We start from the raw sequence: 25,829 nt of genomic DNA on the forward strand, positions 1-25,829 counted from the left end.
GCGGCGGCAGCCGGCCTTGCCGGGAGGCTGTGCAGAGCTCCCGGGGCAGCACGGCTCCTCCCTGCCCGGCTCAAAGGATGGCGCCCAGGGCATCAGCACGGCCCTGGGCTTTTCGCCTTGGATTTCCTCTTGCGTATGCATAGAGCACAGTGTGGTGTAAGAGGGTGTCCATGGAAGGAAACTGAGGAAGCCAGTAAATTATTTTCTATGGTAAATATTTATGCTAATATAATCTTAAAAGTTTAGTGATTTTTTTTTTTTTTTCCCTCCAGAAATTTAGTATTACCTTTGGAATATGAGAGCAGGAACTCACTGGAAATCATAAGAGAGAGGAGTCTTGGTTAAAGAAACAGCAGCTAAGGACCTCTCTCTTTAGGAACTTCCAATCTTTCTACTGATGGATTCCAAATAGCTACTTTAAAGCTCTGGAAGTCTGAGTATGATTTCCAGAGGATCTATCCATACAATGACTTAAACTTGATAGTCACAAGACAAAAGCTTTTGTTGCATTAAATAAATCCCTGCAGTTCTCTGGGTTAACTTGCTGCTCAGTGAAAAGCTGGGGACATCAGATTACCAAGTGAGTGAAGAAAGGTAGAGGGAATTGGTCTGATGAGCTGAGGAGTCACAGTCCAGTACTGTAACCCATGCAGCACCCTCTCTGCCCAGCGCTGTTCTTCCAGGAAGGATTCAAGCCCCTGATACCTCCGTTTTCCTGCCCAATTACATGAAATGAGATCAGGAAAAAAACCTGTTTACTACAGCATGTTCTAGTTTTTGGATCCAAACAGATTGCTGTACATTGGGTGTGAAACTCGCTAATGTTTTAGAAATTATGCTGGAACTTCTCTGACTGACAGCTCTGAGTAAAGCACTTTCTGAGGTTATGTAAATGCCTAAAAAGAAATTTAACCCCAAATCTTAATTGTGTAGCAGATTTGAGGCCTGTGAAGTCTAGGCACTGCCAGATTTTAAAGCCCTGCTGCTACCTTACATAAATACTCATAAATACTTACAGCAAGTGTCCTAAAAAGATCTTTGGTTCCCCAAGTGAGCTAGAAGGCAGCATTGCAGGGCTGCCCCATCTCTACTAGTCGCAAGGGACATGCAGTTCTGTCCACGGCTGCTCCAGCAAGAGCTGGGAACCTGCCCCCTTCACGTCCAGCTAGAACTGTGCATATCAGAGATCACATCCCAGGCAGAGGGAGGAAGTTATTTTCATTTATGATGCCAAGTAACAGGGCAAAGAGACCTTTCCTTCTGTGTCTGTGCTCTAGCATGATGCAGAAACAATTTTAAGACATGTTTATAAATTCCACCCAGGTGTTGCAGCCCTTGCTATGAATCTCAAAAGTGTGTTCAAGATTTATTAGTATTGGGCTGCTTCTGACACAAGGGATGTGGGGGACAAAGAGCAGCAGCTTCTGTGCTATAAGGAAGCACAGAAAAACCTGTCAGTACACTTGTAATTTCATGCTTCTAGATGTCATTATCCAAAAGCCATTGTACTTGCAACTATTCTGTGTGCATTAAATCTGAGGTGCAGAACCCTATCTCATATTAAAAATGTGATAGTAGCATTATCATCTCTCTAGTGTTCTTGTGAGAACTCTTGTTAGCTCTTATTGTCTCGTCCTTTGTGTGACTTAAGGCAAAAAACCAAGAGTTTACTGCATTTTAAAGATGTTTAGAAAGATGTGCTTAAGTAAATAGAAGTCTTTATTTTCACGGTTTGAATAGGTATGTAAGAACAAGGGGATTGAATAATGGCAAAGTTGATGTGACAGAGCTCACTAAATAATGGTTGTGATTAATTTTGTAGAATTGTTCATGAATAACTGGCAAAATGTTTTCCAAATGCGGCAACTTCTAGAATGAGCTGACTCATTATTGCATTTAAGGAATGGTACCTTGAGTTGTGATCTGATGCCTATTAAAAATTGCAATTGATTAATTTTTTTGGAGGGATTGAATCAGGGCCCTAAAGGACCTGTGACATTTTTCAAACAAAATAGCTGTTGTTTCCTTACATTTTGGCTGCTTACCCCAGGCTAGGTAAGAAATCAACACCAAATTACAGCAGTACCCCCTTCTCCTCTCCTGAAGGGAGCAGAGGAGAGGGACAGAACACCTGAGCAAAGGGAAAAGATAGAATAGGAACAGGGCAGACAGGAATGACTGGAAATAGCAGACAAAGAGAAGAAATGGGGGGGAAAAAGCAGAAAGAAAACAGAAGCAAAAGGAGACAAGGGAATGAAAAGTAAGAGAATGCAGAGGCTCATGTGCCCCATGGCCGCCCTAATGAGCTGCTGCTGCTGGTCAGAGGCACTGTCTGATGTTCATCCATGTTCAGACAGCCCGAGCTCTACAAGGAACATGAGTAAGCAGCAGTTCCCAGCTAAATCTCATAAGGCTTACTGTTTACCAAACTGGCAAAAGATGAAGTAATGTCCTGTCTGGCCACACACTGGGCTGTAGGTCCTCTTCTTATTTTTTTTTTTTTTTTCTAAGAGGAGAGCTAGCTGATGTTTCTTGCTACTGTCAAAAAGAAAAAAAAAATCAGTGATTGTGATTTAGAGGAGCTAAGTGTTTAAAATAAAACATACATTCAGTGCTTTCACATAAAGTTTTGGTGATAACCAGATGACTGAAATCAATGCATCCTTATCCAAGCCCAAAGATTATTTTTGTAAGGTGTTTATACACTATCTCTGCTCTCATTGTACCCTCTTAAAATTACAGATGGGGACAATGAAAACACGTGTTCCATGCAATTACTTGCTGCTGCCTTATAAAAAGCCAAAGCCTAATAAACTTCAATATGGAGTAAACTAATAGCGTCCTTGTGAAAGAGCAACCTGAGGAGTTTTGCCCTACTACTGATAGTAAAAGCAGACCTGTCAATGAGATTCAGCCTTCATAAAAAGCTAGGTTAAGAAAAGATTTCAAAGAGTTTGGCTTGGCATTTCCAACCTGTCGAGAATGAATTCTAGACTCAGGCTGGAAAAAGTAAAGAGCGTATCTTCTGTAAATCTTCATTTTGTGTTTTGGAGAGACCAGTACACTTGTTCTCTGGTAATCAGAAACATTGTCTACCGTCACACAAAGAGTAGAGATCTGATAAATGCTCTGATCAGAATTTGTGCTTTGCTCTCCTCATCATCAACACAGTTTTAAAATCATGTTCAAGAGGAAGTCCATGCGTTCTTCACAGGGCAGGAATAACCCATCGGGTCTGAGCAGGCAGAGTTAAGGTCCTAGACACAGTGCTTTGTACAAACCAGAGAATAAAAAGAATATTCCAGGAAAGCCATAAAGAGAGATGATGCAGTAACTGTTTCTGGGATGTTAAAAATACTGTTGTGCTTCCAAGCTGCTGCGTGAGCCTGACTGCAGTGTCTGGCTCGGGGTGACTCCGTGGATGGCACTGTCACAGATATCAGCAGTGCAGAGTAGTCCCAAGCAGGTCCTGAGATTTCAACATGTAATGAGGCCAGAAGGTAGTTTGGTGCAGTGATAATGATTTATTTAATGCAACTAATGTATGTAAAGATGCATCTGAGACAGTGTGGGATCTGCCAAGAGCACTTTCTTGGACACCACAGTGATCAATCCAGGCTGGAGGTTGATGGCTTGAGTACAGATCTGTGGGATCAAGCTGCTAATTTTTAATGGGTTTGAGCTGTTCTTAAATAAACTTTCATTAGTTAGGGTGGCACCACTAAGTCTACTTCCTACTGAGCAACAGGAAGAGCGAAAGAGCATCTAGAACAGTAATAGTTTAACACAAATTGATTTAAAATCATATGGAATAATAGGAAGCTTACAGAGCTTGGATGAGGGATGAAGGAGGTGGGCAGAAAGAGGTGGAAACAGAAGAAGAAAGATCAGCTGACTGCAGACAAAGGAGAAACTCGTCTTCTCTGTTTTCTTCTGTCAGCTGAAGCACCCCACGTTGCACACAGGAGCATGGAATGCTTGTGGCACATTTATGAAGCCATTCTTGACTTTGTGACCTGTGTACAGTAACAGGTGAACAGCCCCTGGGCGAAGTGGGTGTGCTGCCTTTTACACCCTTTCAATGTCTCACTCAACTGGGACCCACCACAGGGTCCTTCAGGCTGTGGTTTACTGAATGGTCTGCAAAGGGGCTTAATTACGGTCTCAAATTCCCAAAGGTTTTTCTAGTCTGTCTAAAATATTTATGCCTGCAACAATTCAGACCTGTTTATGTCTCTTTTTTTGCCTGCTGGGTAAAAAGTAGTTTGGCTTTTACAATGTGTCTGTATACAGGATTTTAGTAGCTTGGATTGCTTTTATATGTTTATAATGAAAGTAACAGCCCCTTAAAAATTGGATTATTGATCATGGGAAGACAGTAGATATTTTTAATCTTAGAAGCAAGACTACAAATAAATCAAATTATATGAAGTATTTTATTTAAAGGCATTTGATTTTGTTAAAACCACTACATCTGGTGTTTGCATAAATGGAATAATTCTGTTTCCTCATATGAGGGTTCAGAGGAAACCATGGTAGGAGATAGTCCTCACTGAGTAAAGTGCACTGATGTCAATAAGTCAAAATTAGACTTCCCAAATTGCAAAAAAAACCCGCTGAAAGATTCAAAAGTAAGGATTTGGACGGCTGTAAAATTCCCATTTCAGCTGATAAATTATCTGCAGGAGTTGTGATCTTTTTGCACAGATGCATATGATGCCCTGGAAAATGCACTGAAAATGTAGGGCTACCATCATGTGTGCCTGTACGTACACATACGTACGATGTGTAGCTGAGCATGTGTGTAAGTGTGTGTGTATATATATTTCTAAACCTGAATACCTGCGTACACATTGCACTGTCATGAAGCACCAAAGGCTGCTTTTGGCCCTGCAGTCTGTGCCATTTCTGAGTATGCCCTGTCCCACCAGTGCCTGTAGCAGTCTCTCCGACTGTCCTGCTTAGAATGTGACTCTTCCCACCCTAGCAATGATGAACTGCAGCAGAAAACACCCTCCCTGTCCTTGTTATGACCAGGTGTCTGAATTTGGGGGTTTGTTTGCATGTTCCAGATGTTTGCTCTGCCAGATTTGACCACAGGAATGTGAGGCCAGCGGGCTGAGCCTCGTGAAGCAGAGAAGAACAGCATTTAGCCTGAAGTTTGCACCTTCCATCATTTCCAGGAGTAAGGCAGAAAAATGGTTTCTCCCTGGGAGCAGTCAACCAAAGAGGAACTATGCATTCAAGGAGGTGGGACTGCATGAATGCCAATGGTCTTTGTCATTAATCAGCTCTCTTCAAGCTGGCTGAGGAGCTGACAGGATCTGTCGATTAAATCTCATCTCTTCAAAAGACAGGAACAAAATCACCATTGTAACATTTTGGCAAAGCAAAACGTTTTTGTTTGCTGGCAAGAGTTTAACTCACGTGCAGCCATGCTGCCCTCTTAGGATGTCAAAGAAAGAGGCTTTGCAAGTCAAATGCTGCCTCCCTCACCAGCCCATCTTACCCCAGTGATGAAGTGCTCCAGCACCAGAAGTCACCTTCTGTGCTCAACTGGAATCGTGCTCTCTGTCTGTGCTGTTAAGTGGCTCTGAAGATGTTACAGGCACAGAGCTGTGCTGCTGTATTTCAAGTGATCATAAAAAATCACTGGATAAGTTGAAAAAATGGGGCTTTTCACTGTAGGAAGTTTGGACTGTATAAGCAACTCCATCATTGTGCTAAGGCAGCAGATGCAGTCAGTGTTTGGAGAAATGGTTCATGACCCAATGATGCTTTCCAAGAGATGCAACCAGGAAACAAAGATGCTGGGGGCTCCTTGTGTGGGAGTAACACTGGTGGGACAGGAAAGGGAAGCAGAAGGATCAGACAGTGGGAGAGAGTGAACAGAAAGGTGCAATGCAAGCAGAAAACCCCGTTGCCATGCTTCAGGCTTACTCTTGCGTTCAAAGCTGGGGAACAAAAAGCAATAGCTGCAGAAAAAGCAGCTGAAGACCAGCAGAGAATGCCAGGAGGGTGCTGCAGCCACTGTCTCTGCAGCCAAAGAGAGGAGCAAAGTCACAATCTGATGGGGTTGGGCTGCAGGAGTCAGATTCAAGATCTGCATCACCCTGAGAGTTGGGTCCAATGGGTCTCCATATCCAGAGAAGACCCTCAGGCCCTCTCCCCACATGGGGAGTCAGTACCAGCTGGGATAGGGTATTGCTGCAGGCTGGGATGGACGCTCACCACGCAAGAACCACATCAAAGCTGATCCTTATCCAGGCAAATGTGGATGGGCTGTTACTAGAGTGTTTCAGTCCCTGAGCAATTAGCCCTGGGAATATGTGGGCACTGGTGCCCTGAGTGTGAGCTGTGACCTGTGCAGGGTGCAGGGCCAGGATGCTCCCCCTAGACCCTGAGGAAGGGCAGCTGTGAGTCTTGGCAAAAGCCAAGCTGGTCTTACACAAATTTTCTGGTTTAGGCTGGCCAAGCTGAGCATGTCCCTTACCTTGGCTTCATCACAACTTTCACAGAGGTCCCAGGTGTGCGTCAGAGCTGGCTCCTGGCTGCCCCTGTACAGGGCCCTTGCTGGGGCAGGAAGAGCATGCAGACATGGAGCATATTACTGTCAGGGCTTGGCCATCATGCTCCCACATGGGTGACTCACTGAGGAGCTCCTTGGGCAGTGCATGGACACAGCCTCTGTTCCCTGCTGACCCATTCAATGCAGAGGGCTGTGCTGGACAGCCACGCTGGGGCCATGGCTGCTCCCTGGAAGGAGGAGAGATCAGAGGAGGTACCAAAGGGAGGGGAGAGTGTGGATTAGGAGAAGGGAGCAGGTGATAAACCAGCTCCTCGAGGCAGGGGCTGAGGTTGATATACTGCTGTGGTGAGCTGCAGTGCCTGACAGGACTTTTCCCATGCCAAGGGTAGGTCAGCTTTCCTTTGACTCAAGAGGGTGTTGGGAGATGCGTTTGCTAGACCCAGTAACCAGTCGCTACTGCACTGGGTCTTTTCATGGACAGTCATGGTATCTTCTGCTGCCCTGTGATCTGCAATTTCTATTTTATTATTTACATGAACTCAGGCTCTTGCTGTCTTCGGGGAATTCCACCTAAGTAAACGCTGGGCAACTTTCGTTCAACTCATAAGCACCAACACCTTTGACAGAGTTTTTCTGCTACTGGGGTCGCTGTATTACTTTGTATAGGTCCTTTTTAAAGAAGTTAATAAACCTGGCAGTGCAAGTCCATTGACTCTCAGCAGAACACTTCTCTCATTTGTGAGGTCCCTTTCATTACCAGTTTGTAAATTAGCACTATTAGTTAGCATCCAGCCAGCTTTTCTCTCTAGTATTACCACACAATGTGCTTTCTTTTGTAGTACCTACAGCTTGTGAGATAACTCAGTGTGCCTCCCAATGGGGGAGAAGGTATCTGTAATCTGTGTTTCGTGTCTTGAGTCTCTTGAAAGGACTAGAAATCCCAAACGCAGTAACTTGTGGGTTTTCTGTCTTAGAGAATTAGGATGTCTTTGCATTACTGAGCAAGCAAACACTGAGCAGTGCTTGATCAATAAGAGGCATTGCCAGAGGTCTGGTATAGTCTACCACAGCTGCTGGTAAGTGTTGCTATAGGCTATGGAACTAGGAATATAAAATGTCAAATGACAGTAATAATTCATGCATCCTGGGACATATAAAACCAACAGCATGTCAATAGCTGTGGCATGCTCTGCAGAAAATATGCAGGATTTAGACGTTGCAGGAGTCTGTTTTATTTTAAACCACACTTTCCTTGGTGAAATACAGACTTTCCCTGTTTGTTAAAAGCATTTATTTTCGGTTTCATGTTGCTACTTCTCTATTAACATTCTAAGAGCCACACAGCTCAAAAGGTGCCCTGAGATTCAAAAAGCAAAATATATGTATTTACTGAAGAAAAACACATAAAATATTTATAAAACAGAGGGTGCAATACTATTTGAGATTCATGGGCCATTTCAGCATTCATAAAAGCAAATATGGTTCTCATGTTGGCTTCACCTGGAAGCAGACTTTACTAGAGGGGTTACCCAGGAGGGACCTGCCTTAAAATGAAACTTATTACATTCATTAATTTTACATGGAAAATCATTACATTTTACATGGAAAGTAGAATGTCTTGTGAAATAAGTAAGAACTTCTCCAATATTCATCTTCTTTAAAAATACTTCAGGATAATTAATATAGCTTGTCTCTTATGAAAAGATACAGAAGAGGGTGAATTACTGCACCTGGGAGGGTACAGCAGGCATAAGAAGAAAGATTGTGTGTATCTGACACTTGTTCTCCCCTGTGCCACTGCTGCTTGGGAACTTAAAACTGACGGGTGCTGTTTTACTGGCTAACGCTCCCACAAAAATTCTTCAGATGAAACTTTAATGAGAAAAGGGAAAAAATATGTTCAAGCAGCCCCATCCTTATGCTTTCAGCTGTTTGCTCCTGTGCACCTCGGCTGTGGGTTGTCAGGCCTCAATTTCTCTAAATCTGCCTGAAAGTAGAGGGCAAGACACAAAAGTTGCATGTCACTCATGATTATATGAATATAGGCCTTAATGTACAGGTAATACTTCCAAAAGATTGTAAAATATTAACTGAAAAAAGAGAGAAGGAAAAGCATCACAAAGAAGCCCACTACGCATTATTTGAATCTCCCCCTGTGAGAGGCTGAGGATTCAAACACATACGAGCCGTCTGCTCTTCCATGTGACAGCAATCCCTCTGCATCAGAGTTGCACAGTCCTGGCTCTCAGTTGTCTACTTGAGAATGTTTTTTTAAGTTATATATTCAAAAAAAGTCTTAAATATAATTTCACTTATTTGAAGACCATAAAGTGATTTTGGTGCAGTGGACTGCACCTGTGTAGACAGGCACTAATAGATATTTTGGCACATCTTGCTGGAGCTAACAGGAGACAGAGATGATGATTTAAATAAATAAAAAGCAAAATTAATCCTGCTAACTGTCTGAGACCTAAGAAAAGGGATGTCTTTGTTCTGACGAGAACATCTTGGCTCGTTCTGCTCCTTTGGCTTGGTTTGGGGAGGATGTATTTTACAGTTCTCCCATGATACTTGGCAAATATAAAGCTGTCACATTGGATCCTGCTTCTCTTTGTATTAAAAGAATGTCTATGGTGTTTATGTTATGGGAAAAAAGCACTATTTCTACTTATTGTATTTTCATTGTCTCTTTTCTTATGACTGTACTGTTTGCCAGCAGCCGAGGGGCCACTTTGATGCTTGCTTTGATGCCATGGTTTATTGTGTTGCACAGTCGAACCTATGGTGTTCCTTTCAAATCAGAGCTGGCATACTGGGTGAAAAAAAACCAAACCAAAAAATAAAGCTTTTCTCTAATTATGGTTATCTCATAAAGTCTACATTTGTTACAGTTGCTGGGGTGGTGGAAATCGGTGTTTGTAAATACCTATATATTCTGATTTGTTTTCAGTCTCAGAGGTGTTTTTGTCTGTCTGCATTCCTCACCCCTGGCCACTCGTGCAAGCAGCCTGCCTGCCTGCATGCTGAGCTGCACTGCCTCGGGAAGATAGCAGCCTGTTACCCAGGTTATCTGCATGGTACAACCTCACCTTGTTCCCTCTTCGCAATCTGAGGGATTAGCATCCAAAGAAAACCAAATTAGTCTTGTATCAATTCACCCAGGAAAGTGAGTTGCCAAACCAGTCAGAACACTCCTGCTGGCAGAACTGAGTGCAGAAGGAGCCTGGCAGGGTGTGTTCTGTGTGTGCTGCATGCTGCCCAGCTCTGCCACACTGCTCTCAGAGGTACACAGGTCTGCTGTGGGGAACCACACTCTCCTGTGCCCACAGGAAGCCTCACTTGCTGGCTCCGTGCTCCATGTGGCAGTGCCAGTTAGGATGTCTCTAATACCCACTTGGATGTATCTGTTACTTTTCTCCATAGGTCTTGTGGCCATCTGTGAACTGATGAGGAACCATTCTGTTTCCATTTTGCCGATGGAAAAGGAGAGGCTTTGAGAGGCTGAGTGATTTGTCCAGGATTATGCAGCAAATCAATGGGAGAAAAGGGGATCAGGCCATTCCACAGAGGAGTGCCTTTAACTGTCCCATGGGCTTCCTAGGGAAAGGCATGCAGGTCCCCAAAGAGGCTGCTTCCTGGAGTGTTCCTCCATTATTTCTGTCAGATTATTGCTGTGAACAGTGGAGAAATGCAAAATGTATTATTCATCTCTCCTACTCCTAAAATCAATACCTATCAAAATACAAATACAATTTAAATCAAAGGGCACTTATTGAGTGCAGATCCTACTAATTAGGTATGATTTCCCAACAATTTCTTAAATTATTTATCCAAGGGATGGGTAGAAGGCACTTTATATGTCCCAGAGTGAATATTATAAACCTCTTGTCATGATACAGAAAATGTGAAATGTAGTGCAATGCAGTGTGATTTGTAACCTTGATGAACTAATGTAATATCAATAGACATCAATCTGTGCAAAGAAAAAAAATCTGTCTCATCATAACATCTAACAAGATATGTCAAAATTCAATAACCGTGTGAAATGGACACATATCAGTGAATGTTACAGATTTTGCTGCTAGGAATCAATTAAAAATGTAATACCCTCTTGCAGTGGAAATTACTACACCATCACCAAAAAGGAGGTTTACATCATGCATGGACATTTGTCATAAGAGCAGCTCCCTTCAGGCTGGCTGTTGGCTCTGTAAGCAATTCCACGGGAATATATGGGCTTTTTTTTTCTAATGCTGGTATTGCTTAGTCTAGCCCCATAATCAACATGCAAACAATATTTATGCCATATCCAGTTAAATATATTTTTAAAACCTGTACAGAAAGTAGCCAATGGTTTTGAAGACTTTTGTGTGCAAATTAGGAAGCAGCTCTCCTGTAAAATGAAAGATTTACAATTGTCAGTCAATAATGTAGATCAATGTTCTTCAATTTTTAATCATAAGGATTTTTCTCATGCAGCTTCTTTGGATCTTAATTTTCAAACTTTATACTCCCATCCATACAGCAGATCTTAAGATTCCATCACACCAACCATGTATCAACTGAAAATTCTCGGTCCCATCATATAGATGCGATACCCTCTCACCAAATCCTTTCAAACCAGTGATTTAAAGGAACAGTATGAAATGGTAGATATGTTTTCTCTTCAAGTTTTGAAGCTGATTGATAAAATATTCACTTTTAGGCATTTTACTTTGCCCTTGTGAGCTGATAATAATTTAAGGGCAAGTGTAACTTTGAGGCCAAAACTAAATATTTGAACAGGGAGGGAGTTCCTATGGCTTCAAAGACAGTGGTATGTGAGGGGCTGAAGTAAAACTATCAGAGAAATCCAGAGCTTAAACTTTTAGCTTAGTGCTTTCTTCTGTAGCCTTAATGGTGATCATCTCCCAGGAAAGCCATCAGGAGCCTGAGCAAAAAGCTGTAGTGGTCCAAAGTGCCTGTGTGGCTCAGCTGCTGCAGGCAGCCTGCGATCGCACGGCAGCGTCGGCAGTACTTCAGAGCGATTGTGCAACCGGGGATGCAAGGCAGAGCCGTAATTCTGAATTTCATGACATTTTAAAGCATAAGTCAGAATGTTAATGGTATTTCAACCTTCCTTATTAGTTGCACAATAAGTGTCTTTCAGCCAGTCTTCTGCAAATTCCTGCCTGGTGGTCTGCAAAAGATACGGTTTGAAAGTCAGAGCATTGGAGGTGAATGCTGGGTGTGTGGAAATGGATCAGTGTGCTTGAATTGATGGCAGAAATAAGGGATTCTGAAAAAAGCACTGCATTAAGATAACATGGGATAAAAAGTATAAAAAGTATAAAAAAGCATGCCATGAGTAAATCGGATAGATAGGATAAATTTACCTTCAATTATTCAGCTCTCCTGCTTGTATTTTTGTTTTAATTAACAAAAGTTTGTCCGGCAGGTATGAAAACAAGGTTCAATCCCAGAGTGTTTGAATTAGACTCCTAGCTGTATCAAGTGAAAATAGGCAATACTACATTTAATGTTTTGCCTTTTGTCATTCCATTTAAATGTGAATGAGCTATCTGGAAGGAATATCAAACATTGTAGTGGTATATTCTTTTTATCTTCATTCTTTTCTTCTATCTAATTCCTTTCATCCATGCTTAAAAAGTGTGTGATTGTATATGTGATCATGATTAGTGACTGCAAAGGTTACCTAAATTAAGACCATCGACTAATTTTATTTTAAATGGAGGGTAGGAGCACATCTGTTTCAAACAGGTTTGTGATATGCCTTTTGTGAGTTCAAATCACAAATGACCACTTAAGTGAGCTCCTACACACACAACTGCTTATTTGCAGCAGTACTACCAAATGCATCTATAAAATGTCACTAGCCTTTCGGTGTTCTGAAATAGGTTTGTCCTCTCCATTCCCCTGGAAAATTCAGCCCTCTGTTATTGTGTAAAGGATACTGAAGGAAAGCATGTGTTCTTCCTCACAGAGGATGTGTTATCTACTGTATAACTGTACTCAACAGATATTTTGTATTTTGCTTGGGTCTCCCTCTGAGAGAGGCGTAACATTTTTTTGGAGTTGTAACTAACACTGTTTTCTAGCCATGAATTCTTATATAAGATTATGAATATAATTGAGGTAATAAAAGCAAAGCAAACAGTCTAGATTATATCTCTGGATTGTATTCATAGGTTAGAAGTGTGTGGTTTTGCTGTATATCACATCGATTTTGGAAGGGTCTAGTTTGGAAATGGTCACATGTGGAAGACACCAGCTGAGGGGCTATACCTCACACATGAGCCTACATCAAATAGCTCACGTAGCCTTTTTCCACTGATGTCCTTTCCAAAGATAAAGGTGTGTACAGCCTGCAGGTATCTGCAGTGGGCAAAATGAAAGTAAACAAATAGAAATATGTTCATTTGACAAATTTCTACTGTAAATGATTTTGCCTTAAACTGTGGAAGGATCTAAGAAAAGCTTTGCAGAGCAACTTCTCCATCATGGAGCTGGGGTGGCAGAGGATTGCAGCAGTGCTGCCTGGCCTCTGCTGAGGTACAATCTGTACTGCACCTGTCCTGTGAAACAGGAAAATGCTATTATATTTAATTTTCAAAGAGAGATCTAAGACATGGACAGAAACCACAGGACTTGTCTGCGTGCCTAAGGGAACTCTGCAAAAGCTGAGGGGTTGAAGAAAACTGTGTAGAGGCCATGGGTAATAACATCAACCATTAGACCATCCTCACAAAATCTGTGTTGCCAAGTCTGTTGCCACTGAAATCTGAAATCAAACATTAGCAGCCAAGAACATCATGATAATTAGTTGTCTCAGGAGGACACAATTTCCAAGATCTAATGAAAGACGGAATCCAGCTCCCATACGTCCCATTTTATAGCCCAAGAAAACATGCACACATTTTTCAAAGAAACAGTGACAAATGCCCAAGTACTTGTCTCTCAGCTGAATAAAACTAATCACCAGGCCCAGGGATAGAAAAATGGCTGCTCATCAGCACCCAGCCTGAAAGGCCAGCCCAGGATCTGTCGCTGACGAACCGTTTTCACTCAGAATGTTGAAGGCAGCTTCAGAAGGTGACAGCTGAGCACCAGAGCACCTCTGTTCTGCCCACAGAACAGCATTACTCCTACCTTGCATGCAGCTACCCTGTCACAGTGCTGGTTTATTTTAAAAAAAATAATTAGAAACAAAAAAAGTTAGCACGCCACATTCTTGACAAAATACCGGGGAGAAGACAGAGGTATCGGTGTAGTCACAGGTGTGTGCCAGGGCTGCCTTGCTGTTCTATAGGCTTGTCCTCACTTGAACTTGACATTCCTGTAGATGGGACGTTTGTGCCAGAATGATAGTGGTGCACAGCCCCAGGGAAACAGTGAGGGCTGGAGAGCCTCAGCATTCCCAGGAGAGGCAGGCCTGTGTGTCTGTGGAAGCAGAGCCCCATTGTGAATGGGAATGTCCTGTCTCTGTGTGGCTAAATGGCATACGGAATTGTTCAGCTGGCTTAAAGACATAATGTTTCTTTTTAACATTCATTGTTTGAAGGATCCTTACATGCATGAGAACATCTGGTACTATGTAAAGACTGCATGCTGTTGTGGCTGTACTCACAGCCTGCCATGTTCAGGGAGATGCAGGTGTCATCTCCATGCACGGGAAGCTCCTGCTTCCACTCCTGCTTTGCTGGTGTGGGGTGTTTCACGCAATTCCCAGGTTTGTTTGGATAGAGTTGAACCATCAGCTTGTTGTAGCAGACCCGATCCTGCAGCATGAACATCTTTTGCTTGCCACAGCACCAGCCCCAGCCTGACTCCCATGCTCAGAGGTTGGTAGGGAACGCCTTGGTGCCCCCTGAGCAGACTGGAAGGCTCAGTGCAAACAGGGGAGGAACACAGTTACAGACCAGGACTGTGACAGACCTTGGTGTCTAATCCAGGACTTCTGAGCGACCCCTTATCCACCCAAACATCATTAGAATTTGCTAAGTGATCAGTCCTTGGAAACATACAAAATTTTCACTTTCCTCGTCCACCTTTTACAAACGATTCATGTGAAACTGCTAATCTAAAAAAGAAATACCTTGACACCCTGTTTAGTAAAAATGGGCACGAGGAAAGCAAGTACAAATGGCACAGCAAAGTTTCACCCTAAATATTGAAGAAAATATATTTTATTCTGTCTATCCTGAGGAGATTAAAGAGCAAAAAAAAAAAAAAAAAAGGAAGGTCAAGGTAAGTAATTGTAGAACACCATCTCTTGTGTATTTCCTCAAGATCGCTCCACTTGTACAGAATAATGGCATTTCTGAACTTCAATACCTTCCACCACAGAAAGGCACAGCATTTTGACAGGACTCAGTAAATCATTTAAAATCATAAAGGCCATTATGCAGACTGTGTGATAAAGTTAGAGACAGGGTATTTTTCTGCAACTGGTCTTCAATTTCGCTCTAGATTTTAGGTGACATAAAGCTCAAAAGGAGCTCCTAGTGCTACTCTCCCACAGATGAGATCAACACTTATGAGTCCATGTTTTGATGACACAGCTCAGAAAATTGAAGGGATTATTATTATGGAAGGACCAAGGTGATAAGTACTGTGTTATATATGAATAACTGTCAGTCAGACAAGCCAAGAAAGGTCATAATCCATTATATTAATGTCATAAATGTTATCATAAACCAACATCAGGATGGTAAACTGGGATTCTTACACTTTAAAAAGTGCTGCTGTTCTTAAATGATACTGTGTCCTGGAAAGACAAGTTTATATTAATTTTTCTCTCAAAATAAAAGACTTTAAAGATTTTTGGCAAAACAGAAGTAGTATTCCAAATATTTGTTTGGGTTTTTAAAAATTTTATTTTAAAGAAACTTGCTGAATTGTCACAACAGAATCCAAGATACCATGAACAAATGAGAGGAGAAACACAATAATTTCTGACTGTTTACTGTCCCCCCTTGTTTTATTTGAACTGTAACTTTCACACACACTTTCAGACACACTCTGGGAGCCACTCCAACTGAAGATAAGAGAAGCAGGAAGGCAGAGGTGGAAGTTCCTGGCTTGGCTGCTGACCACCCCAAGTCAGGACTGCACCCTTCTGCAATTCACTCCCTTGACATTAATATTTTCCCCAGTATCGAATATGAATCAGGGTGATACTCAGGAATGTATGATAGTGGAAAAAGACAGTGAAAATCATATTTTATGTCTTTTGTGTTGCTGAGCATTTTCACGCCCACAAGAGCAAGCAGCTCAATGGATGTTACCAGTGCATGGCTCCTCTGAATTCACCCCGGGCTCCCAGAGGAGGCTCACCAGGGATTGAAATGAGACTTTCTTTTTGGCAGCACCACAGAGTGCTCCATCCATTGCTGACCAGTTAGGAGCCAGGAGTAAATTACTATCGTCTCATGTAAATCCATTCTCAACACAGGCTCCCAAGTGAGAGTAAGGGAGGTGAACTCTGAGCCCATGCAAAACCAAAGCCTTGTGTCCACACTCACTAACATTACAAATTCTACAAAAAAATGGTATAACCCTGAAATGTGGGTGCATCAGAGGTGAAACAACTATTCAGTTAGCACTGGACCACTTTGTTTACAGCTTTGGGGGGAATGGTATGATAAACTCCAGAAATGCAAGAGGAATTTAAGGTGAGTTTTCACATCCCACACAGAGGCCAAAAAAGAAAAGCAGGGTAAGTACTTCTGGAAAGTGGCCTGCTGTATTTACTGACCACATCAGATCAGAGCTATGGTTTTATATCAGAACTTAAAATTCAACATCTCCAGCAGACTCATGCTGATGTATGGTTGTGATAACACTGATGTGGGCAGGAGACAGCCGCCTGTGAGTCACTGCACCACTTCCTGCAGGAGCTGGCTGTCTACAGTAGGCACCCATTGCACTGCTGATTGAGTGTGGCTTGCAAAAATCACCCATCTAATCTAGCTTGTACAACTACAAATAAGCCATGTTTGTACCATGCAGGTAAATGTTCAGGGTGAAACCAGTGTGGGCTAACTTGAATTGTATAAATAACTGCAAATCATTACTTCAAATGAGAGCATAATGTCTGGAACCACAGGCAGGAAAATACATTTACAGACGATCAAATTATCTTGGGATAATAGAGTAATGCTTTTCACTGCTGTACTTTGTGTTCTTATAGCTGAGCAAAGAATACTACAGCTGGAAAAGGCTCAGCATTTCAAAGAGAAGAGATTTTATAAGTAGAGCACTTCCATGGGAGAGACTGCCTTTTCTGTGTTGTTTTAGGGGAACATTAAAAAACCCCCAGCAAACCAAAAAAGTTATTTTTTATGACTCGGAAATACACAGAATAACATCTGATGATAAACAAAACCTTTAGACAATTTGTCTATTTTATAATATAACCTGAAAAGTGCTTCCTTGTTCATATGAGGTTACTTACCTCTATGATTGCAACAAAATGCTTTTGATCAAACGTGTTTTTGGAACTGGCACAACCAAATCAAGGAGCTGAGCTGCTATAGCAGTTTGCATGCACAAGTGCTGTTTAAGTGTAGAATTTTTTGAGCACATTTTTAGAGAAAACAGAGTGCCCTTTGAAATTTTGGAACTAAAGCTATATAAATGCCATAATGCTGTTTATGATATCTGTAGAAGTATATGACACTCAAAGTGCTTTTAGGATGCTCCAAGGTATATCAAAGAGCATTAACTTCAGCACAGCTGGGAATGTCCCCAGATTCACTTATGAATGCATGTTTCTTATATCCTGTATATTAACTATAGCTACATACAGGGCAACACTTAATATAGCCTTGCTCATTGAGAATAATCCACAGAGTAAGCCTATTAGGTAAGGTTTAGCATCTACATTTTTCTGCTCACATCTGCTTGCCTGACATATATAATCTGCCAGGATGTCACAGTTTACATCCTATTTTCATTGGATGGTAATGAAACTTGATCAGTGTCTTCATCTCCTTCTCTGTCTCTCCAAGAAATATTTCTGCTTGTCAGCTCCCCCTTACCAGGACTCTCTGGTGTGATCCCTAGCCAGGTCCTTTATTAAAGGGTAGTGCATGCAGGGCTTGAAGGCAACCATACAATTTATCATTGTGCAAAATGGAAGTGCTACTTCCAAGACAGTAAGGAAATAAAAAGTGATATAGCAATTCCCTAATCTGAATTTTCTGTACTTCCTTTTCTCTCAGGTCTGGCATACCACTATTTTAGCAGCAGTAAGTCAGTAGTTGCTTTCTGAAGACTTATGTTTCTGCTGAAGTCTTATGAAACTGAACTGTAGGCACCTCAGTAATTTTAGAACAGCTTAGTTTGAGAGGTAAATTAAAATTAGGGAAAATTAGACCATTTCTAATGAGATGGTTATTACACTGAATAATGATGATTATTGCTTCTGCTTAATAAAACTGTCAGCCAATGCAAAATATATATTAAGTGAAATTACATTACATTATATTTCTATCAACTCAGAAATTCAGTGTGTTGCTTTCCCAAAAACCATGGAAATAATGAAATGCTAGACAGGGCTTCCTTTTCCAAATAGGATCAAACATGGAGCTTTCAGAAACAGCCCTTTAAAGCCCTGATTTAAAGCCCATTAAATCTAATGTCATGAAGATTTCTGCTGACTTCTGTGCCATGTAGATCAGGACTTCACTAAAATGAGCAGTGTTCCCCCCAGTTGTCTCTACTAAATACCTAGACAACACAACACAGTAAATGCACGTTCATAGCCCCCTTGCCTCACTGAGCTCAATGCTTGCTGGCACACCTGCTTTTCTGTTCTGATTTACCTGGCAAATTAGGAGATGGACTCCATGGGGTGAGACACACTGTTATTTCCAAGGTTTGAAAACAAAGAGGAATATTACCTATTATCTATCTATTATCTATCTAAAAATTAAATCCTGCTGTAGAAACCTCGATGCAGAAGCCCCAGACACTTAGAGGTGAGGCAGCTCTCCAGAAGCCTGTCCAGAGACATGACCGACCGGGAAATTCCAGTGCTCAGCATTTTTTTGTTTAAAAGCAGGCATAATATCAAACCCTGCCTCCAGCAAGAACTGCTATGCTGAGGGATGAGAGCTGTCCCTCTGGGGGGTGGCTCTCTCCTCTGTGCTGGGAGTCTATATGGCAGGAAGCTGCCAAATGGGCCAAGAAGAAGGGAGGTGGGAAGTGAAGAGTGCATTCCTACTATCACACCTTCTCCGTGTAGGGTTCAATATAAAAGGATATGTTTTTGTGGAATAACTTTATATAAACTAAGCCACATTTTTCTTACAGAAAGGTGTTTATCACAGCTGCAGTAGCAGTAAATTTTATAGATTCTGAGAGAGATTAAATAAGCAACAAAAACTGCATGACTCAATACACACCTATGCCAACTGATCCAGTGAACCAGGGCAGAGAGGTGAGCAGGTCTTTCTGTGGTGCATGTTAAAACCTGGAGAAACACAGATTTTCTCATATAATTTTATTTTTTGAGAGCATTATTGCTCACACAAAGAGCAATGTATTATCTTAAATGATGATGATAACATGGTTAGTATGTCTCAGCACATGTGGTTCTCAGGTTTTCATCATGCTTTGAAACATTTACTAATCAACAAGATTTCTCCTTTTATGAAGCCCATTTTGTAGAGTTCCATAAAACAGGTTCAACAGTCACAATTTCATTAGCATTATATTGTTGCCATGGTAATGTGGTACCAATTCAATTGATGGGCTTTTCATCCTGGGCTTATAGAATTGCTCTTCCTGTCAAAAATACATCTATACGGAGACAACAAACAGACCTTACCACTGGAGTATGAGCACAAAATATCACATGCTAATTTGGCTAGGAATGTATCATGTTATTGGCAGCAGACCCAGAAATCATCAGAGACATGGTAGAAGTTACTAAACACCATACATGGCAAAGTCAAAAATTAGGAAAGTTACTTGCATTGTTTGCTGCAGTATGTGAATGTGTTATTGCAAAAGCACTTGGCTCTACTGTGATCATTCTCTGAAATGCTGTTGGGAGGGCACAGCACAACTGGGAATATTGGAGGAAACAAAAGCAGCAACACACTAAAGAATAAAATGTGAGCTGAAGTTGTGTTTTGTCCTTTTCCCATTCTGCAGCATGTTCTGGGCTAATTGCTGCCAAATGCAACACCTAGTTTCTCTGGTCTGTAGAATTGGGATAATGACCCCTCTGCCCCTGTGCAGAGAACCTGGTGTATACCAAATAGTGAGTGATAGCTGCTACTGCTAAACACTGTCATTAAGTAAAGTAGCAATGCTTTTAACAGCTCCAGGAAAATGCACTGCACAGATCTACAATTTGAGAAATGTCACTGGGAGGAACTGGACTCACCCAGGGATACACAGAAGAGGTGACAGACTGAGCAGGTAACAGTATATATAAACTCATAGAGGAAGGATATTCACATCATTAAAAAATCATGACAGTTTGTAGTTTTTTAAAAATAAATATTGTAGGCTACGGGAGAAGTATCTGCAGGAATCTGAGCAAGGAAAGCAAAATCAATATAAGGCAACAGCGAGGTGGCTTGTTTATAATATGTTCAAACATTTTCTTGTGTATTTGCACTGTTTTTTGATGATTGTTTCCTATTTAGGTAGGAAAAATCTTTTACCATCCTGACACATAATGTTCGGTCTATCATTTCTTAGCTTAACCATGTTGTGTCCTTTGCAGCAGCAAGGGTAAATTACAGACAGGATAGTATTCAGCATAATCAAAGATGTGTTCCACTTTACATAAGTTTTATCTGATTTACAAAAGCAGTATCTTCTCCAGCTGAGTGAGGAAAGAGAGACCTTTACTTGCAGATAAAAAAAGTTAGAGAAGAGGCTTCTCCATTAGGAACCTATTGTTCACACACAAAAAGATAACTGTTGTTACCACTATTATCTATTTATTTACTTTTACCATGATATAGCCACAGGACCTACTTATGCTAAGCACAGCAAAACCACAGAGAGTGCTGCAGTCTCTCCTTCAGACAATTTATAAGCCATAAGAGAGGCCAGAGAGGAAAGAAAAATAGAGAGAGGGAGAGGCAGCTTACATAACCAACTCTCTAGGTCAGAGAAGTAGTCAGTGGCAGAAGCATCACAGGTCTCCAGTCCCTGTACCCTCGATTTCGATGCCTGTCCTGGTGGGGGAAGGATATGTTTGGAGATACCCTCCACCAGATTCTGAGGATTCACGCTCTAACTCGCACACAGAGCCATGCTTTATCCCCTAATTCCAATGGCTGCATCTGTGTTGTTGAGCAGGGGCAGCCCGAGGCGAAACTTGAAGTTGGCTGTGAAGCCCACCCCTATTACCTATTAAAGCACCTTCAGGCTGGCTCCAGGGCAACCCTGTTAATCCTCTCAGGGACAAAGGCTCAGGAATACCCTATGTTTTTTTGAGCATGTTCAAGGGCACCAGGGTCAGGGTACCTGCCAGAGAAATATTAATGGGTTTCAACTCCACAGCTGAAGCAATAGGGATCAGGCTTTCTTCCTTTGCAGTAGGGACTTCCCAACCCAAGCCTGAACAGATGGAGGGAGGGGGGAAAAGAGAGGAGATTTTGGTCACAAGAGCAAGAAGTCAGTTTACACCAGAATTTGAAAGCTTTGATCAGGAAGCAATATGATGTCTTAGATTAGGAGAGCATTGACTTGGAGTTTTTCTTGCTTTCTCCTTCTCTCCCTGTCTCTCAAAATCCATATAAAGTAAACCCGTCAGACTCTGGGTGAAGAGGCATTCATCTTCTGGTCGGTAAATACTTCCATTCACTGTGTGGTGCCTGCTGACTTTACTGCTGTTGCAGCCTTTTAAAATGCTTCCAGGAAATCTCATTAGATTTTAACTTTCATTTTCTTTTATTAAGGAACCTGAAGAGAGTTTATAATAATCCCAATTTAACTTTTTAATAAAAACTGCAAATAATAGGCTAGCATAGATTTGATCTCATATACATATCTGATAAAAATTCTGATCTGTAGTAAAATTCGTTAGCCAGGAATCTGTTGTCATCATATTAATGAATATAAAAGCTGGCAGCTTCAAAATGGCAATATTACAGTAAGCCTACTTTTTTTTTTATAATGGTTTTGTGTTGTGCATTCAGTATTGATGAAGATTAAGATTTAGCATGCAGAAATAATATCCATTATGATGAGATTGTCCACAGTGAATTGAGTAGGACATTTGCTTAATTAAAAGTATTTCTCTTAGATGATTTAAGGAGTGTGTCCTACTACTGAACTGATGATGTATATTAGTTTCTTATAATCAGTTCACCACTGATGACTCCTTATACTAAATAGAAGAAGAAAAAGGTAAGAGAAGAGTCAGAGGAAAATAATGGATGCCACTGTCTGAGAATTTAAAAGAACTTTAGAAATAATGATTAATTAACACTGTGCCTTGAGCAGAAAATATACATGATCACACCCCTAATGCAGAGACTGAATAGAGCCCTAAATGGCTTCACTTCAAGCAGAAAGTTTGGAGATGAAAACATGAACACATACCCGGATTCCCGCTCCTACCCTCTGTACCTGTGCCTCAGAGGCCACTGGCATTTGGAGGGCAGAGCTTGGGGATAAGAGGTGGCACAGAGCCCATGGTGGTGAAGCCCTGTGACATGGTGTGGGGTGTCCTGCAGAGCTCGGCACGGCATTTCCCCAGCTTGGAGCAGGAGGCCGGGAGCTTGAACTGCTGTGGCTGGGAAATTGGAGCAGAGTGGAGAGCAAAGCCAGAACACCAGGGAGGGCAGGAACTGGTGTGATCTGCTCCTCAGGGTGCTTTTAAATGTGTTTGTAAAGACATACTGGGTGGTTTAATATCTCATACAAATATACTTTCAAGGGAGAACCCCAAAGGGTGGAATGTTTCAACCTCTCTCAATTTTACAGCCCTACAGCCTAAGTTTCCTGGACTAGTCCACCTTCCTTCCTCGCCAAATGACTCATGGAAAGCTGTAGATCTTCAGTCTGTGGAGACAATCTAACATCAGCAACTTTCTGGGGGTGCTGCTACAAGGTAGGGCCACATCTAACTCCTTCAAACCATCCCATCAACTGAGGTGTGCTACTGACATGAAAAGCTCGTGACTCCCACTGCTGAGACCTACTTGTCTGCTTCCTGGAAACCCTGCAAGGCTGCCCCTGAGACAACTGGACCTTCCATCAGCCAGACACACAAATCACTCACTAAATAGTTTTGGCTGAGGTTGTTGGACAAAATCTTCATAGATAGAGCCAAGAGGACAGGCAAGAAATATTTATCTTCTTCATGCCACAAGTTGTTTTTTCATTATTTCTTTTCTCTTTTTTACACTCAAGGCATTTTTTTCTTTCTACATAGGCTAATAGGACGAAATGCTGTGGTTTACTCCAGTCATTTAATTTACGTAATTTGTCTTGATTCTAATTATGAGCATTCAAGTAGCAAGTGACATTTGTTGATATATGTTACACTTCCGAAACACTATAAAAAATATCTGACCTATTCTCTGTTAATGCCTAGATGACATTTTAGGAACGGGAACCACCCTGGGAAGGGCTGGGCATGTGCAGGATGGGAGCTGTCAGTGACGTGCGTGGCCATGAATCTGGTTTTGATCTGTCCATGTAATTTTCCAGGTGAGCCTTGGACTCTGCCTACTGTCTGTGCTTCCAGATGACAGCCCCACGATGGCAGATGGAGGGACATCCACTCCTCCCATGCACTGCACTGCGTGTTTGCTGCTCTCAGAGCTGCCATACACCACGGGACCTCCAGCTGCCGGATGCCTGACCCAGCTCGACTGCTGCTGGAGACGTGTTGGGGCTGGCTCGTCCCTGCTTGCTGCTGCCTGCCTGCCTTATTCTTCTGAGTTATGCCCCAGCCCACTTCTGTCCTGTTGTGCTAGTGCCTCCAGGCTGTATTGAGTTTTCAATTACCACAATATACAGTGCAGATGCTATGTAAAACAGCCAGCGTGGCTGAGCACGCTGAACTCAGTAGAAACACAGTTAAATAAAAGTACTGCTATAATACCAGGAGGCTGATTGGAACCACAAGATACCAGTGTCATATCCTGTGGCTTTTATGTTGGTAGATGTAGATTTCAGCCATTGGAGTCTAGCTATCCAACAGACACCCAGATCCATTTCCTTTAGTTGTTATCTTCAGTTGTGAGTAACTGATACACATTTGCCAATAAATGCAGAACCTGGTAAACTGCAGAAGAAAAAAAAAATAACATCTGAGATACCTACAAATATATCCAGGCATGTACTATGGGGTAGCATCTAACAGTGTGCAACTTAAAGAAACTCTCTGGTACACACAATATGTTTAAAGTGGTACATCAAGAGATCTCTGACTCCAGAGAACCAATGTGTGTTTACATTGTCAACTCCAAATTCAGGCAAGGAAATAAACAGCAAGTGTAGGTCTCCACTTCTGTATTTGTACAAGCAGTAACAAGCTCCCAGACGATAACGATATCATGATATCTATGTGGGGATAAAATACTATGACAAAAGAGGAAGAAATAAGCAATAAATGCAATAATGTCAAATTTTTCTGTTATTAACTTCTAGAAAAGCTTAACGGCTAGAATTTTAAAATGTTTTATGTAGAAAAATATAAAGAGAACAACACATTAAGTGTGTTTTTCCCAAAGAAAAATGAAATTGGCATACAGAGAAAATGATTATATTTAGTACTCTCAGGGCAAATTCTAGTTAAGGACTGTGAAATAATTTGAAAATATTAATGATTTAGCCTCATAGCTAGCTTTCAGGTAGATAATAATGCTAATTATTACTATAAATAAATACTATTATTATCATTCTTGCTCAGAAGAATATTGATGCATAGAGAATTATGTATTTGTCCAAAGTCTGTTTTACTACTGTAACCATCCTTCTCAAGAACTGTTATATATTAAGATCATCCTTTTCCAAGTACTCTTTGATATACTATTCAGTTTATCAGCTCTAAAAACCAACCAACCAAGCTGCCTTGTGAAACAGTGCCAGTGAACGTCTCCATTTGCATGTGAATTCTCAAGCAGCAACAATCCTGCTTCAAAAAAAAAAAAAAAAGAAGAGAAAAGGAATCACGAAAATCAGTACAAAATCTGTCAAGGCCCCATCTGTGACTGGGTATCAGAATATCACTAAGAAGCTCTAAGGAACAAAGTTCATTCCAAGTCTAACACATAGTGCTTTTTGGTCGATGAAATTAATTCAAGCAGGGAGAAATGAGAGCGCATACAATGAAAACCTCTGTTCCTCCACTGAGGATCGAAGGGAAGAAGCATCACTGCTGTGTGTGTGGTCTTGGTTTTGGTGCACATAGCCATGCATAAGCACTAAAATAATCAGTGTGCTTGTGTCTCCTTTTGATAGCCAGGTATGCCTGCTGCTCCTCTGAGGAGTGCCAGGGAATGAGTGACCTCTGGTCCTGACAAGGTGAGGACTTTGATTACGTACAATTGTTGCAAAAAGCAAGATTTACAGCCAGCTACCTGAAGCAGTATGGAGACAAAATGATAGACTCCACCCTGGCCTTGGAAAATCCCTCTACAAACATGTTTATTTCCTTCTGAATGGGAATATATAAAGGCTGGGGACACTTATTTGTAGGCTATTTATATATCTCCTCATCAGGATCTGAATCTTGCATATTAATGAAACAGGAAACAGGGAAACCAAACATTAACACCATTCTAATGCAGCATACTATTTTTCTTTCCCTTTTTTTAACTGTTAGAGTATGCAAATGTTCAGTTAACTGGTCCTCATGTTTTCTCTTTATTGAATTGCTTTCACTATGGCAAATAAATATTCATAAAGAAATGTGGACAATAAATCATTTCAAATAGTTCAAAGCCATTTTCTTTCTAGACTGCATATATTTTCAGCTGTAACTCGCCTTTAATATTTCATTCAAAAGACAGACTTGTAGAAGGACAATAGAGATAATGTGTCAAGTAGTAATTAAAACAGGGGGTAATGATTAAAACCATTTTAATCTACGTTGTGCTCTGCCAGATTCATAATCTTCTGTGTTTGTTAGGATGACTTTCTACTTGCTTTATACAGAAACTCAAAATAAACTTCTGTTTGAAGACACTGCAGAAAACAAAAGATTTCAACCTTGAGCTTGTGGGGTCCAGAGCCCTTCCCAGCTCTGGAGTTTAGGTGTATCTTCTGTACCATCCTAGCAAGATAAACTCAAGCAGGCACTGTCGTTCCTGCT

At 41.4% G+C, this 25,829-nt stretch overlaps 1 long non-coding RNA gene across 12 annotated transcripts in view; it reads left to right on the forward strand.

The window, feature by feature from the left end:
- Positions 1-24,734, forward strand: part of LOC108445578 — a 46,192-nt gene extending 21,458 nt beyond the window's left edge. For 6 of the 12 annotated variants that reach the window (XR_001860488.1, XR_001860481.1, XR_001860485.1 and 3 more), the window contains 2 exons: positions 5,073-22,616; positions 23,219-24,734. This is a non-coding gene — a long non-coding RNA (uncharacterized LOC108445578). The remainder of the gene's footprint in view (positions 1-5,072; positions 22,617-23,218) is intronic. The other 6 variants (XR_001860484.1, XR_001860483.1, XR_001860491.1 and 3 more) reach the window with 4 other exon arrangements.
- Positions 24,735-25,829: the final 1,095 nt, after the last annotated feature.

This window comes from Corvus brachyrhynchos, unplaced genomic scaffold (genome assembly GCF_000691975.1).
Source record: "Corvus brachyrhynchos isolate BGI_N302 unplaced genomic scaffold, ASM69197v1 scaffold101, whole genome shotgun sequence".
Lineage (NCBI taxonomy): Eukaryota > Metazoa > Chordata > Aves > Passeriformes > Corvidae > Corvus > Corvus brachyrhynchos.